Source organism: Passer domesticus, chromosome 3 (genome assembly GCF_036417665.1).
Source record: "Passer domesticus isolate bPasDom1 chromosome 3, bPasDom1.hap1, whole genome shotgun sequence".
Taxonomy (NCBI): Eukaryota; Metazoa; Chordata; class Aves; order Passeriformes; family Passeridae; genus Passer; species Passer domesticus.
The window spans coordinates 21,672,398-21,688,418 of record NC_087476.1 but is presented as its reverse complement, the minus strand read 5'-3'; the positions used below and the strand labels follow the sequence as shown (position 1 = coordinate 21,688,418).

Below are 16,021 nucleotides of genomic sequence, written 5' to 3'. Positions count from 1 at the left end.
GGGTCCTTTAGACAATCACTTGGAATATGTCAGATACCAACTCCTAGTGTAAGTGGCATGATAACTGCATGGTACTTGGGAGCTAAGGTGATTAGGACCTTTGAGAAAAGTCATTTTACTGTAGCTAAACAGTGAAATTGCAAAAAAATTTATTCTCTTCTCATTTTGGTTTGTCACAGAAGGGCTTGGTTAACACATTTGTGCGTTTCCATATAATGTACTCAACACTAGTCACTGAAAACGTACTCCTCTGACAGAGGCTTTTCATTTGGTCTTCACACTCTTCCTTTTACAGAGTACAGATACTTACTAGTTCAGCTCTGATGGTTCTGTAATTTTGTTAGTGATAACATTTACAAAAAAGAATATAAACTGTATCTACCTCACACATTGAATAAGGTCCTCCGTTTTCATACTTAAAGCCTTTGGACACCTGACATCAGAAAAATTATTCACTCTTTAGTCAAATTCAGGCCTATTTATTATGGTATATGTCTTTTGCTGATTAAATATGATGCGTCTTTACATCAATATTTATTTAGAAATTTTTGAAATTATAATTTTTTTTCCACAAAGGGTTTATGTAGTAAAGTAAGGAAAAGGAATCCTTCCATTTTGACTTCCAGATTTTAGTTCAGAGCACTGAGCTCAGCCTGCTTCAGGTGCATAGTCTAATAGGAAATGTTAGGAGGATAAATGACAGAAAAATTATTTATATCAAATGGATCAATATGGCATTAACATTTGATTTGATTTCTGCTTGCTTCTTATCTGGAAATAAAATCTAGGTAATATTTTAAAAGATCAACAAATATTTAACCACTTATTTAATGTCAGGTCTGAGATATTCAGTTTCAAAACCATTTCTTGTAAAGTAAAATTAATTATTCTCTGGATAGTTATAACTTACCTCAAAAATGTTCACTGTCAAAGAAAAATTATGCTAAATTGTAAAACACTGAAATGTTAGAATGTTTTTGTTGTTCCTAAACCTAAGGATTTATTAAAAAACATAAGAGATTTACTTCACATTTACATATTCAGCATGCCTTTACTGTGCTTGCAATTACTCTTATATGGTAGATGCTATTTATCAGTGTATCAAAAGTAGAGTCATATGATGAAACAAAAATGCATCATGAAGAAGAAGATAATTAATAGTGGTAGAATCTTTAGGAGCGCCATTATCATTTAAATATACTTGCATATCTAAAAAGTCTCACTGACTTACCAGATTTTATTCTTTTAACAAATAAGTTTGATTAAAACTTGTGCTGGTTTTGTTTGAGATAATGCTCTTCACAGTGTAAAGTATGGGGCTGTGTTTTGGATTTGCGCTGAACACAAGGTTGATTATACAGAGATGTTTTTGTTATTGCTGAGCAGGGCTTGCACAGAGCCAAGGCCGTTTCTGCTTTTTCTGCCACACTGGTGATGAGGCTGGGGGTGAGCAGGAGGGAGGTTGGGAGGAAACAGAGTCAGGACAGGTGACCCAAACTGACCAGAGGGATATTCCAGACCATCATGCTTAGTATACAAAGTGGAGGGAAGAAGGGGGCAGGAGAACACGTTTAGAGTGATGATGCTTGACTTCCCAAGAACGAATGCACGTGAGGGGGACCTGGTCTCCTGGAGAGTGCTGAACAGCAGCCTGCTCTTGCGAAGCAGGGAATTAGTTTCTTCTTTTGTTTTGTTTGAGTGGGTTCCCTATCAAACTGTCTTTATCTCAACCCACAAGTTCCACAACATCTACCCTTCCAATTCTCTCACTGATCCTACTGGTGGGAGTGAGCAAGTGGCTGTGTGGGGCTTGGTTGCTGGCTGGGGTTATTATTAACTTTCTAATGTCTAGCTTAATGTTTAAGATCTTTGCCTGACATGAACTAGCTATGACAAAATTATATTCCCTAAAGTTTATCAGAATTGAGAACATATTTTCTAACACCTTGGCAAATACTCAAAGTGAAAATATAAAGGCATTAACATTGAAATAAACAGGAATTCCTTCTGGAATAAAATAGTACTTAAATATCTTCTTGACTACTTCTGAACTGCTGAAACTTGTAAGCTGCAGCTCAAACAAAAAGGCAAATTCTTGAGATTAGAAGTGCAAACTACTAAGTTTAAATACCGATTTCTGTAGGCATCCATGGGTAGAAGGGTTGATTTGGTAGTCCAGAATGCAGCCAAGCATCTCAAGGCTTGGCATGTCTAGGTAACACAATCTGAATGGCTGTCTTGAGCTTAAGTATTTGCTTTCCATCAGATTTCACATTATAAGCTACAATCTGAAACCTAAAGGATTTGATATTCATTTTCCCATTACCCTGGATCATGTTACAGAATGACTGTCCTGCAGTGTGTGGGAGGAAAAATATATTTCACTATCTTCTGTTGATATCTTTCCTAATTATATAAATAATTTTAATATTAACTGGGGAAAAAGGATCAAAAAATCATTGTCCCTAGCCTCAAGAATTTACTTCAAGTAGGACAACAAAAGACATTTTGTTTTTCCATCTTTTTCCTCAATAATAACTCCAGCAGAACTCTGTTCCGTATGAAGTGACAATGCTGCTTGCTGGAGATGACTTTTTATTGTCATGTTTTGAAATACCTCATGTCATATCTGAGACATCTTGTCACAAAAATGATCAGCATCTATTGCCTCATGATCAAATTGCTACATCTATCACTAAGCAAGATAGCCAGACCTAATTTCATTTTTCTTATCAAACTGAGTTATTGTGTTTATGGTCCAGAAAAAAATCTCAATTTTTGTGTGAAACCGAATTAATAAGGATTTTAGAAATCACTGTTGCTAATAGTACTTCCAGATAATAACAAAAATGGATTAACCAATGAAGTGTAAAAGCACCATGTAGAAAAAGTAACAACATACACAGGAGAGTTGACATTGTACATAGATCTATGAGCCTTAAACAAAGCAATCAAGCAAAAAATGTAACAAATGCCCAAATTTGTGATGTAACAAATGGATTAACTGATGTCAGCATTTTAAGCGCACTGAATAGCTCTTGAGGGTACTGCCCAAAGAAATGTCAGTGCTAAAGTGCATTTATTACCTCACTGGGGAGATATAGATTCACTCAGTTACCCTTTGATTTTTGAGCTCAATAGCTTTTATAAAAGCACAGCCATTATATAAATTATATGTTTAAAATTGTTTCACCTTCATGAGATTAAATAACTCTTTCCAAGATGTTCATTTTAGCTTTTTGACCTACCACAGAATTTCAAAACAGGAAATTAATATTAAAGAAAAATAAGGCAAACTTCAGAACATTGATTTTTTTCTGGTATTATATTTGCTTGAATACTATATTTCTAGTGACTAAAAGAAAACACAGTTATTTTAGAATGATTTGTTTTTGTGCCATAAACTGTTGCTACAATTTACTCTCACTTGTTCCACTGAGATCACATTTGCTTATCTGAAAGTTTTGTCAAATAATTTTTTTAATTTTGGAGAAAAATAATATAATAGATTTATTTTCTGACACATGCACAACACCCTCTTTCTTTTAAAGTGCTAATCTAATTTAGAAACTTTCTAGAAGTGTCTGCACTAAAATTTTTTTAGAAAGGCACTGAAAGATGAAATTGCTGAAATTTGACAATTGCTGTTATTAAATAGTAATGGGTTAGAGCAAGACATTCTGCTGTTTAGGAAATCACTTGAGTAAAGATTGATACTAATAAATATGTAGAGCTGATTACTTTGAAATGAATGATTAAAACCAAAGGAAATGACCAGACCAAACAGATAATTGGAAAAAAACTTTAATGTTGCTATATTAGGTTTGCATGGCCAAGCTTTGATAGCAGGAGGCTATGGGCATGGCTTCTGTGAGAAGATGCCAGAAGTTTGTTCCATGTGTGGCAGCTCCAAAGTGGGACATGCTGCTGGACAAGGCAGGGCCAATTAGAAATTATGGCAATTCCTCTGTGATAACATAGTTAAGAGGGAGAAAAAGCCAGTTATTTCACAGTTGTAATTTTGGCTAGAGAAAAGTGGGGAGAGAACATGTGAGAGGAGCAGCCCTGCAGACCCCCAGGCCAGTGCAGAAGGGTGAGGTGGTGCTCCAGGTGACAGAGCTCAGGTTCCTCTGCAGCCTGTGGTAATATTACCAAAACCAGATGGCTAGAAACTTTCTAACAGAGTTTTGAGTACTAGACAGCAGACATTCTTTATTGCAGTGTGTTGGTCTCTCAGGGAACCCTTCCTTCATTCAAGTCCCCTGAGCAGCAAGTGAACAGTTTTTATCATACACACTGATTTCATATTCATTAGCTATCTCCACTTTCTTTGACTTTATTTGACATAGTTGCATCTCTTATCAGAAGTCCTCATTTGATTCTTCATGTCCAGTGTCCTTTTTAGGTAGCTGTTCTTTGACTCCGGCTTCTGAGCAAACGCAATATTGTTGTTTTGCTAATTTCTTCTTTGTCAGTCTTGCAGAGCTGAGCTGGCATCCTGCTTGCATTTTGGTGACTTGTTTGCTGAAGTTACATCCTTTATCTATTTCTACATGGCTGTGCTGTTCTGTTCTACTGATCCTGATAAGAATAAAATGTTCTCTTCTACTATCCTTATGCTGTTCTGTTCTACTGTCCTTATCATCGAGGCAGCTGTGCCCCTGCAGCCCTCAACCTCCATGGGGATGCAGAGATCCACCTGCATTATGTGGAGGAGACCCATGCCAGAGCAGAAGTATTCCTGGGAGGAGCCTATGACACTTTGGGAGACTTGTGGAGAGGAGCCCACACTGATCCTGCCTTCAAGGACAGCCTTGTCCTTGAAGGACTGCATCCCGTGGCAGAGTGATCCAAACTGCAGGAGTTTGGAGAGGACTGTTACCTGTGGGATGGACTCATGTTGGAGAGGTTCATGCAGAACAATGTCCTGTGGGAGGGATCCCATGCTGGAGAAGGGAAGGACTCCTCTCCCTGAGCAGTAGCAGAAGCCATGAGTGATGCACTCACCTTAACCTCCATTCCTGTCTCTTTGCACCACTGGGAGAGGAGCTGGGAAGGTGGCAGGGGTGGTGGATATTGGTTTTCAGATCTTATTTATTTCTCACTATCCTACTCTTATTTTGTTAGTAATAAATTCATTTAATGTCTCTAATTTGATTCTGTTTTGCCCATGATGGTATTTGATGAGTGATCCCTCTCTATCTTCATCTGGACTCATAAACCCTTTGTTAAATTTTCTCTTCCCTGTCCACCTCTGGAGGTGAGTGACAGAGAGGCTTTGGTGGGTGCCTGGAATCCAGCCAAGGTCAACTCACTACATTTATCTAGGAAGAAAACTCCCTTCTTGTAAATCTGTAAACTGAAAACCATACGTGGAGTTGCAGGAAGCAATAGCAGGAACACTCAGTCATTATTTAATGTAAATCTATACATTAAATATACATTTCCCTCTTATTCCATTTCTCCTCTGAAATGAATCAAGTCATCTTCAGTTTAGGCATTTTGAAATCCACTTAGCTAAATAAACTGTTGACAATTCAAGTGGGTAAATTTCACTTTTGAATAGGCAGTTTGAGCTTTCTGCATTGAGACCCTTTATATGAATGGAAATAAACAATGCCTTGCTCAAGAGGTCCATGCTTCACTGCCAGAGCACCTCCTGTTCTACAAGAGATGTAATTCCTGAAGAAATATGAATTCTGTCAAAAGTACAGACCAGAACAAAGACCAGGTGTGATAGCATAAGCCCTTGGCAGTGCAAGTAAATGGAGAAACTCTTTTAGGTGCAAACTAATTTAATCTTACACAACTTTTAATTTTTTTTAATCAAGCATTTATGCTACTTCTGGACTTATTGACAGTGATGGAGAACTCCTGTGCTAAAACAAAACCATGCTGTGTACTGCCCATGATACAAAAAAATTTAAAAGCATTTAAAGTTCACAGACATGGGTCATATATACTTCAACAGACATAACTTAAAAAACATAACTTAAAATTATTATACTTATAGAATAAATATATGAATGAAATTATATCAGTCAGTATGGCCAAAGATTCTCAAAAGTATTCACAAGTTAAAATAAGCTGGGTATCAAATTTAATAACACAAAAAACTGTAATGAAAGAATGAGGAACCATAAAATATTCACACTAAATATTTTTGTGGGCCAACAACTTGCTGAAAGGGCTTTACAGAGCTTCCTGTACTCTGGGTCAGATGGACAAGAAAAACACCAACCAGATATTCTCACTAGGTCAGGAATTTGGCAAAAGGTTTTGTACAACATCCAGCCAACACAAAACAATTCTCGCAGCATTAATTTGGCCTATTCAATTTGGCCTATTTGATCTTCAGTTACTTGAATAGTTCCCAGAAGATGGAATGAGAAGAAGAAAGAGAGAAAAACAAAAATATAAAAAATATATAGAAAAACACACATATACCTACCAACTAACTCCTGAGCTCCAAGCACATTCAGACAGAAACTCCATGGGCAATGTAGGATCAAGACACCTGCTTGCCTCATGCCCAGCTTTCAAAACCCTTGTGGCCCCGTGGGCCCTCGGCCCAGGTGGGACTGCTGGTCACTCAGCTGCTCAGGGGCTGGGTTGGGCGAGAGGAGCCCTCTCTGGTGTGCCCATGGCCAATGACTGGCAGCTGTGGGGCTGGGATGCAGGAGGCTCTAGAGGCACTGGGCACTGTCTTACCAGGACAAGGCCTGACCTGCCTTGGGCAGGACTCAATCCCCCCATGGGCATTTTAAAATGTTATGAAAGATCAGTCTTTCTAGTCTCTGACAAACATGGTAGAGAATTAATATTAGGTTTAGTGATATTAATTATGCTCAAGACACTGAGTGGAATTTAAATTGTCACAGATACCTCCACAGTACCTCCACAAAACCATTTCCTTGTGCCAAATTATAATAAACAGTATTTTTGGACTAACAACATAGCATATATTTTTTGAATGGTGACAGCTATATCAATTTTCATTGAATCAAATATATTATCAAATAATTGCCTGACAGGAGATTATTTTTAATTATGGTTCTAGTGGTGATAGAAATTTAAACTAGATAATAACCTTATCCAATTTAAGTTATGTTATGTACAAGCTTATAGTTATCTAACAACAGACATTACTGATTTCCAAGGTCTGCCTTTACAAATATTTGGTAACATTTAATACTTCTAGTCAATGAAAATAAATTACATGGGCTACATTTTAATTTTATAAGGCATTATGAAAGGCTTCAGTTAAAGTTGCAAGGCCTGCCTGCCTTCAAAATGTTTCCTAGGAAAGTTAAATTCTACAACAAAGGTTTTGGGCCTTTCACTGAACACTAATCAGGAAAAATAATGACCAAAAATAAAACGTAGACAAAGAAAAAAAAAATTAAGATGAGAATGAAAAGATTTTTCATTTACACAGATAAAGCCATAGCACAGATGGGAGAAATTGAAATTACTAATTTAAACTGCATTAAACATTCTCCAAAATTTAAATAAAAAATTAACACTATTATAACTATATAAACGATCAGTACAAGGTGGTTTTTTTTACTGTATTTTTCCAATAACAGTATGGTAAATTACAATGTTGTTAAAATGGTAGGTAAATTTGGTGTATAGCATTTTTTTCATGTCTCAAATCTGGAGTCAAGCACAATGCCATAAAGATCTATTAAGGTGCTATAGTACTATAGTATGAAACCAGAAAAGAAACAACTCTGAAAAAAGCTGAAGGAGTGAACTTTTTACAAAGAAAGAAGTCAGTTACAACAGTGGTCTTGAAGGGATCAAAGCTTAAGAAATGTCTTGATATTATCTGAGCTGAATTTCATTGCTTATTTCACTTTTAGGGAAAGTGAATATATAAAAATTTTGTTTTCTAGGGAAATTTAAGAGTCATAAAATTATTGGTGATATAAGAATGGCCAAAAAAATAAATTGAAACAAGTGAAAGAAAAGATGATTTAAGCGTGACCACCAAATAATAGAGCAGAGGGAAATTAAATAATCAGATTTAGATTTTTTGCTTACTTTTCTTTTAACTTTTCATTGGTCTTAATAGCACTTAGAAAAATCCCATAGAAACAGCAGATTGGAAAATATTCTAAGGAAAACAAAAAGCAAGAGATCTTAAAGCTCAACTTCAATTAAAGGGTATGATTCCTGAATAAATATGAAGGGTTTAGATAAGAGTGACTAGAGACTAAGTAAAAATTTCTGAAAGAGAACACGAATAACAAATGAGTGATTAATGTAAGAAAATAAGAATAAGATATTCAGGATTTTATCAGTACATAGCATAAGTATTCAATATAAAAGTTTTTAATCGTCTCTGCAGATAAATAAGAAAAGAAGAAAGGCTTTGTGTCTCTCATGTCCTCTTTCCAGCAGTGGCTGTCAGATAGTACTTAGACAAGAGTAAACTGCAAACATAATTCAGATTAATGTTCTATTTTCAGCTCAGTGACTTGCTGGTCTAGTCAAGATTTCTATATATTTAATGTGTTTCTTTCTCTAGACATGCAACTTTGTATTTCCTCTGTGCCCTTTGATGAAGAATTCCATCCTTCAGAAGAACAATCTTATTTCCTTTGTTTTGATCTGGCTTTTTAAATATAGCCTCTAATATCTCACTGAAAGAAATATTGAATCCTCAAGACCTATGCACACATGTCTGTGACATTCATACCGCTCTGTTGTAGCCTTCATCTCCTTTCCAGACTTTCATATTTAGTTCTTTGCACTGGAACTGAACCATGCTTCTGATCATACTTCCTTCAGTTTTCAGTTCTACATCACCCTTTCAGATGCTGAGGAGGCATCTATAGACAGCATTCAAGATGTAGATTATCAGTCTTATAATAAAGCTTTCCCATTCTCTCTTCTTTTCTAATATTTTTGAGCATGTATTTCTCACTGCTGCTGAGAACTACATTGGCATTGTATGGAGCAAAGCCAATTAGACATACTGTATCCAAATTTGCACTGGTTCGGTAGTACAGAAACATCCACCTCTGTGTTTGGGAAGGTTTGAGCAGAAGTATACACATTAGTCTTTAAAATGTTAACCTATTTATCATGTGTGCTATAGTGTATATGATTGCTGAGTTGCAGAAGCAACATGTGAATGCTATTACTCCTTTTACCACTGAGGGTGTGGTGACCTGTCATAGGTTAGTGGCTATGTGCATGCCACCTACTAAATCAGGAGAGGCACTGGTAGAGCAGTGCACCTCCCTGCTCTTCCTTTCTTCCTCTTCTCATAAGAGCTCTGGTCTCATCCTTTGTTTGTACTTTCTGCTACAAAGTACCAAAGAAATTTTCCCTATCAGCATGATTATGGACAATTTTGGAAGTTTTGTGAGACTGTGTTGAGTTTTTTCAAACATTAATCAAGGATTAACAAGGATATTCTAGGATTCAGTCATAACAAATGGATCCAAAACCTGTGCTAAGTACCATTGTCGGTTTTGCATGGCCTGATTTTCAGTAGCAGGGAGGCCACAGAGGTGGCTTCTGTGAGAAGTTTCTGGAAGCTTCCACCATGTCTAGAAGAGCCAATCCCTGATAGCTCTGAAGGTGGACATGCTGCTGGCCAAAGCTGGGCCAACTACAGATGGTTGGTAGTGCCTCTGTTGTAGCATATGTAAGAACAAATCAAAACAAAGGTGGGGGAACAGCTGTAATTTTCCAGCCAGAGTAAGAGTGAGAACAAGTAAGAGAAACAAAAACGGAAACACCAAAGTCAGTGAAGGAGTGGGAGGAGGAGCTCCAGGTGCCAAAGCCAAGATTCCTCTGCAGGCTGTGGTGATGACTATGGTGAAGCAGCTGTGCCCCTGCAGCCCTTGGGAATCCACAGGGATGCAGAGATCCATCCGCAGCCTGTGGGAGAGGTGCCTGTGCCATAGCAAGTGGATGCCTGGAGGAGGCAGTGATCCAGTGGGAGGAGGCCCTGGGTTCCAGGCTGGAGCAGTGTTGGGAGGACTGTTTGCCCGTGGGACTCACAATGCAGCTGTTTTAGCTGGACAGCTACTTGTGAGAGTGGACCCATGTCAGAGAGGTTCACAGAGAGCTGTCTCCCGTGGGAGGGACCCCATGGTTTTACTGGGGAAGGACTCTCCCTGAGCAATGTAAGAAAACCTCAGGTGACGAACTGACCAAACCCCCATGCCCTGCCTCCCTGTACTTTTGTCAGGAAGGAGGGAGGGGCTGGGGGAAAAAAAGGTGGTTTTAAGTGCTTGTTTTACTTCTCATTCTACTGCTCTGAACTTGTCAGCAATAAATTCACTTTATATCTTCAAGTTGAGCCTGGTTTGCCCTTGGAATGTTTTCTCCTGGTCCTTATCTCAACTCATGCACCTTCATTAGTTTTTCTCTCCTCTGCCCAGCTGTAGCAGAGGAGAATGAGTGAGTGGCTTTTGTGGGTGCTTGGTGTTTGACCAGTGTCAAACCATAACAGTTCCTTTCTTACCAAACTAAGATAGAAATGGTAAGACAGTTTGGTGGTTAAAATAATTCAGACTGATGTTCTATTTATTTTTCATAGTCAGTCAGATGGGGGTTTCTAAGTGTGCTGGTTTGACCCTCTCTGGATGATGTCTGGATGGGGGCCCACCAAAGACACTGTAGCACTCCCCCTCCTCAACTGGGCAGGGGGAGAAAGTATAACAGACTCACAGGTCGAGATGAGGACAGGAGGAGATCCTTTACATTAACCATTACCAATCAAATCAGAGTAGGGTAATGAGAAATAAAACCAAATATTTAAAACATTTTCCTCCTACCCCTCCCTTCTTCCACAACTCCATCACTGAATTCTCTCCCTCCTTTCCTCTGACAGAAGCGGGGGGGCAGGGAATGAGGGTTGTGGTCACTTCATCACATGTTTCAACAGCTGCTTCTCCCTCAGGAGGAGGACTTCTCACATTCTTCTCCTGCTCCAGTGTGGGGTCCCTCCCACAGGAGACAGTCTTTCATAGACTTCTCCAATGTGAGTCCTTTCCACAAGTTGCAGTTCTTCACAAACTGCTCCAGCATGCATCCCTTCTGTGGGGTGCAGTCCTTCAGGAACAGATTGTTCCAGTTTGAGTCCGCTGTTGCATCACAAGTCCTGCCAGCAGATCCACTCTTGTATGTGCTCCTCTCTCCTGTGGTTCACAGATTCTACCAGGAGCCCACTCCATGGCATGGGTTTTCCATGTGGCCGTGGCCTTCTCTGGGCTACCAGCTGCTCCAGTGTGGGGTCCTCCACAGGCTGGAGGTGAATATCTTTGTGTAAAGGCTGTTCTGAGTGTATTGCTTATGTCAACCAAAATTAGGAATTCCATTCTATGTAAAGTGTACTCATTTTGACAGACCACGTCACTAAATACTGTATCTAATCCCATAACTCCCAGAGACAGAGGTATTATAAATCCCAAGACTTCAAGACAAAAGATCATTTTTTGTCCGAGAATTTGACATAAATGAAAATTATCAAAGAAAAAAAGGAGGAAAAATATATAGGTAACAACAGGGAGCATTGGTGTCAAGTTGATTGGCTATTGGTTTTGACTCATTACTAATTCAAGTAGTAGTAAAATAAGATTAAATATAATAAGGGTTTTATGTTTTTATGGATTTATTATGTTTTTGTTCTGGGAAAAACATTAAGGCCATAATTATGTGAAAATATATATTATAATGGTAGCAAGAGCATGTGGACTGCAGCCATCAAGACAGTTGCAGTAAAGCCATCTCCCTACATGAGTTATTCTCTGGGATTTTATGAAGACTGAGTCAATAAGAAAACATTGCAATCTTTTCTGAGTCAGCTAATGGAGATTCATGGTGTAACTGACTGTTCATTACTCTAGCAAACCATTGGTTTACACTCATATATTAAAACTCTATGTGTGAAGGAAAAAAAACTTTTAGAACTGAGATATCCATTAAATCTGTCATAACTAGGAATTTTAAAGAAATTAAATTGAACTCTGGGATGAGCTTTGAGAATAAGGCTATTTCTATAACCTAGATCTTAAATAATTCACAGAATTGTGTCTATAGGAAAGATGTTGAAATTTACAATGCATATTATTTGTGTGAATTACTCAACTTAATTGGAAGGACTTTTAAGAAGCATTTGGCTTTTTCAGGGCAAGGGGGTATTTTGCATATTGACATTGCAAATGTTTGGAGAATAGTGTTTTAAAGGATTAATTGTGTAGTGCACTAACAAAAACCTGAGCAAGACACAAATATGAATGAGGAAGACAACTATATTTTAATCATTTTCATGCAAAGTTCCTGTGGCTAGGGAATACTTTCTTCATCTGTACCTCTTCCAAATGTGTCTATCTCCAGGTCACTCAAATAGTGGAGATCACAATCTGGTGTCTTGTGAAATGGTAAAAATAAGTAATATATGACTGTTACAGAGTAATTAGTGTGCTTTTAAATAATCTGCAGAAAGTGTAGGAGATTCATATCTGCACCATCATTTTGAAATACGCAATGAAACATGTACACCAATCATTGCTCTTTCATTTTGTTTGTAAGTATTTCTACATTTTTCTTTTTGTGTGCCTAACCTCTACTGTCACTGTACCAACCTGTACTTTAAATTTTTAAATAACAAATGCTAAGATGTCCTACTTTTTATATTCACTTGCTGAATTCTTCAGCTTGCTACAGATTATTTTGCAAAGAAGAATGAATAAATCTGGAATAGATCTGTCTCTGCATATATATAACTCAAGGTTTGACCTGAAGAGCAAATAGATCTACCACAGTTGTGGTACAGGCACACTGACAGCATCAAGCTTCAACAAGCATTTCTGTCATCACTCTGCCTCATATAATCTCCTAGTTCACTGGAGTAGAGAAGTTCAGAGAACTAGGCAATATTGTGGGTTGAGAGATCTGTCATCTCCTACATAAGACTGAAGTCTATGTTTATTCATATTCTTCAAAAAAAAACCCCATAATAAACTACTCCTGCCCTTAATTTTAAACATGAAGGGCTTTCTCAAACTAGAGTGAGAGATAAACCTGTTATTTTGAAATTGTTTCTTGAAGAATTAAAAACAGTAGGAACAAAGAATAGATCCTGCATCAAAATAAAATAAATTTTAATTTCTACTTTCTTTATATATCTATTTTTAGATTTTGATTGCCATCAAAATCACGTTGGTTGTACAGTAATAAAGGAAGACAGCCCCAGTTGAAGGGCTTTACATTCTTTATCTCAAAAACAATTGTGCTTAAGCCAAATATTTGGTTAAAAATAAAATTTGCTTGAAATTTAAAGTTTTGGAAAACAAAATCCAATTGTTTCTTTGTAGACTGTAAGAAAAATGATAAATGCTTGGATAGTAATAAGGTTTATTTAAGGAAAATAAGTTGCAAGAAAAAGGAAGTTTTTTTCCAATGTCTGTTTATTTTCAGAGCTGGTAGCCTTTGATCAGGCTTATTCCTCATTACTCACTCCACAATGTCTATTTCCCATTTCTAAATTAAACGCATATGTGACATTTAGGCATGCCTAGTGCCTGAAATTATGCAAGAAAGAGTAATTTGAATTTACCTCAGTGAAATTTCTTCTGATGCTTGATAAGACTGAGTTTGCCAGACTCGTAGCAGGAGCTAAACTGTCAGCTGGTACCACAGCTGCCACAATCAGCACACCAAGTCTTACAGCTATTGAAACTAATCTGTCTTCCAAAGTCCTCTATCCAATTTTACTACCACAGTAAATTATTTGTTGTTATGCAATTCAGAACCTGTTTGTGATGGCCACAGGCAGGAATGCAGGCAGTCACACACTACATTGGAGGGATAAGCCTGTCTGTCAGTGTGGAAGAGTCTTGCTCCTCCTCTACCTCCAAACTTTCTTCTCAATCTCACACTAGAGAAATTACTTACGGCAGTTGGATTTGGCATGCTGGATGCACCCAGACAAGGAATCTTTATTAAATCAAGAAGTTATCCCTGAATTTGATTTTTTTTTTCTGGTGTGTTGTTTCAGCAAACAGATAGATGCTGAGATGATAAACTAGCTATACTTTATCACTGCCTAACAAAGTAACAGCATTTTAAATGGCACAACACATAAGCTCAAGAAGATGCAGTGGAGAAGGTACCTCTTAAAAATTGTGATCAACAACAACTATTCTAAGCAGGGTTGTGACCAGGCATATATCAATAGGCCTTTGATGTTTAAATGTTCAAAAGTTTAAAACGTCAGCACTATGGTTGCATGTTTTCACCCATCTAAAACAAGGTAAACCAGAGTATAAATGTCACATCATTTAGTTAACATATTTTGGTAGGATTTGATGATGATGATTTGAAACTGCTATTTTTTAAAAATAGTATTGTGTTACTGCTGCATATTAATACCTTAAATTCTGAGTAATAGAAAAAGCCATTCTCCAAAAACTGATCATTACTTTCCAGGTAATGCATGGAAAGGAGGATGACTTCTCCATGGCTGTTTTTTATATAAGTACAAAATTTCAGTAATGAAAGAAATTAATTTACAGGTTGGCAATTCCCAGCAATGCCCTTGGTTGGAAGTCACAATCTTCATAACCCTAAAAGTCCTAAGGAGAGATTCAGTCATCCCCTCTCATCCTGAAACCAGATACAGAAAGGGTGGTGATGCAATGCCCAACATGTCCACATAACCCAGCCTTTCCTCTTTTAATAACATCTCCAGCATTTCAGGGCATGTCAAGGAGGCCCAGAAATAAATGCACTAACATGAGATGGATTGCTCCTGAGAAGAGTTGGCCTAGGATCATGACCAGCATGCCCAACTTTTGTGCTCCAGCTGCAGAACTCTGGTGAAGGGGAGCAAAGTCCAAGACCAAAATCAGACTGGGTACACAGTACACAAAACAATTCTGAATCTCTACCAGCTGCCCCCCAGTTGATGAATCCTTCTATGCATAAGTCAGTGGCATTGTTCTCCATCCAGAAAACAAGGTGATCTCAAAACTCAGAGGAGCTGATTTTAGCAGACTTCAGAAACAAAGTGCCAAAGTCAGTACGGCATTTGTCACTGTGACAGCTGGCTTTGTGAAGACTTGTGACACTGGTCTCATGGCAGTAGGTTAATGCCACTTCCTGGAGTATAAAATAATTCCTTTGAAAACACTTTAAGGTCATGAGGCAGCTTTTTGCATCTGTTCTCAGGAGTGACCTCACAAATTGGTGCAGGCAAATTGCTATGCAGATTTCCTACATTATTTTTATTAAATAAATTATTACATTATGATAGATGAATTATAATAAAAACTTTACAATACTTATCTCAGCAAATTATTACTCTAAATGTTAGCAGTCTTAAACTTTGAGTAAATATGTCTTTCAAAACTATGGGATCTCTATAAAGTTTATGGTATTTGTAAAAAATAATGAGGTTTGATTTCTACTGCTTAGTAAATATTCTGAATCTTAAAATGTCAGCAAACATAACATCTAAAAAAATACACTAAATTAAAAAAGTAAAGAACAGAATGACACCATATCTCAAGATACACACTTCACATTTGCTTTGCTATAGGTCTTAATGAAAACACACATAACACAGAATATGCATATAATACCAGCTTTACTTTTATTTAATTAGATGCAAAGATTATCTGCAATTTTAAAGCTCTGCTTTTTTTATTTACTCATGCATTCTTATTGCAGTATTTTATATTGATTGCTATCAATTGTTCAGATTGCCTCTGAGCTCACAATAAGCTTTTTTCCTTTTTTTTTTTTTTTTTTTTTTTGTTGATACTTTATGCTTTTGGTGGACTGGTACTTCTTTTTGTAATAATCTTTCATGATCATTGAAAAGAATGATTGATGGTGTTTTTTCCCAAGATACATTTAATTGAATGTCTGACAGTTTTTCTTCCTCTAAACACTCCGTCTCTTTCTGAGCTTAGTCTCTGTCTTCATTTCATATATCTTGTCAGTCAAGGTTGAGGGAAAGAAATAGGTATTTGTCATCAACCTTTTAAAA

At 37.3% G+C, this 16,021-nt stretch overlaps 1 long non-coding RNA gene across 1 annotated transcript; it reads right to left on the bottom strand.

Moving 5' to 3' along the window:
* Nucleotides 1–3,788: 3,788 nt before the first annotated feature.
* On the bottom strand, nt 3,789–6,587 carry LOC135297953 (uncharacterized). Its single transcript, XR_010359895.1, has 2 exons — nt 6,452–6,587; nt 3,789–5,359 (listed from the first exon to the last, which is right to left on the bottom strand). It is a non-coding gene; the product is annotated as an uncharacterized LOC135297953 (long non-coding RNA).
* Between the last annotated feature and the right edge of the window lie 9,434 nt (nt 6,588–16,021).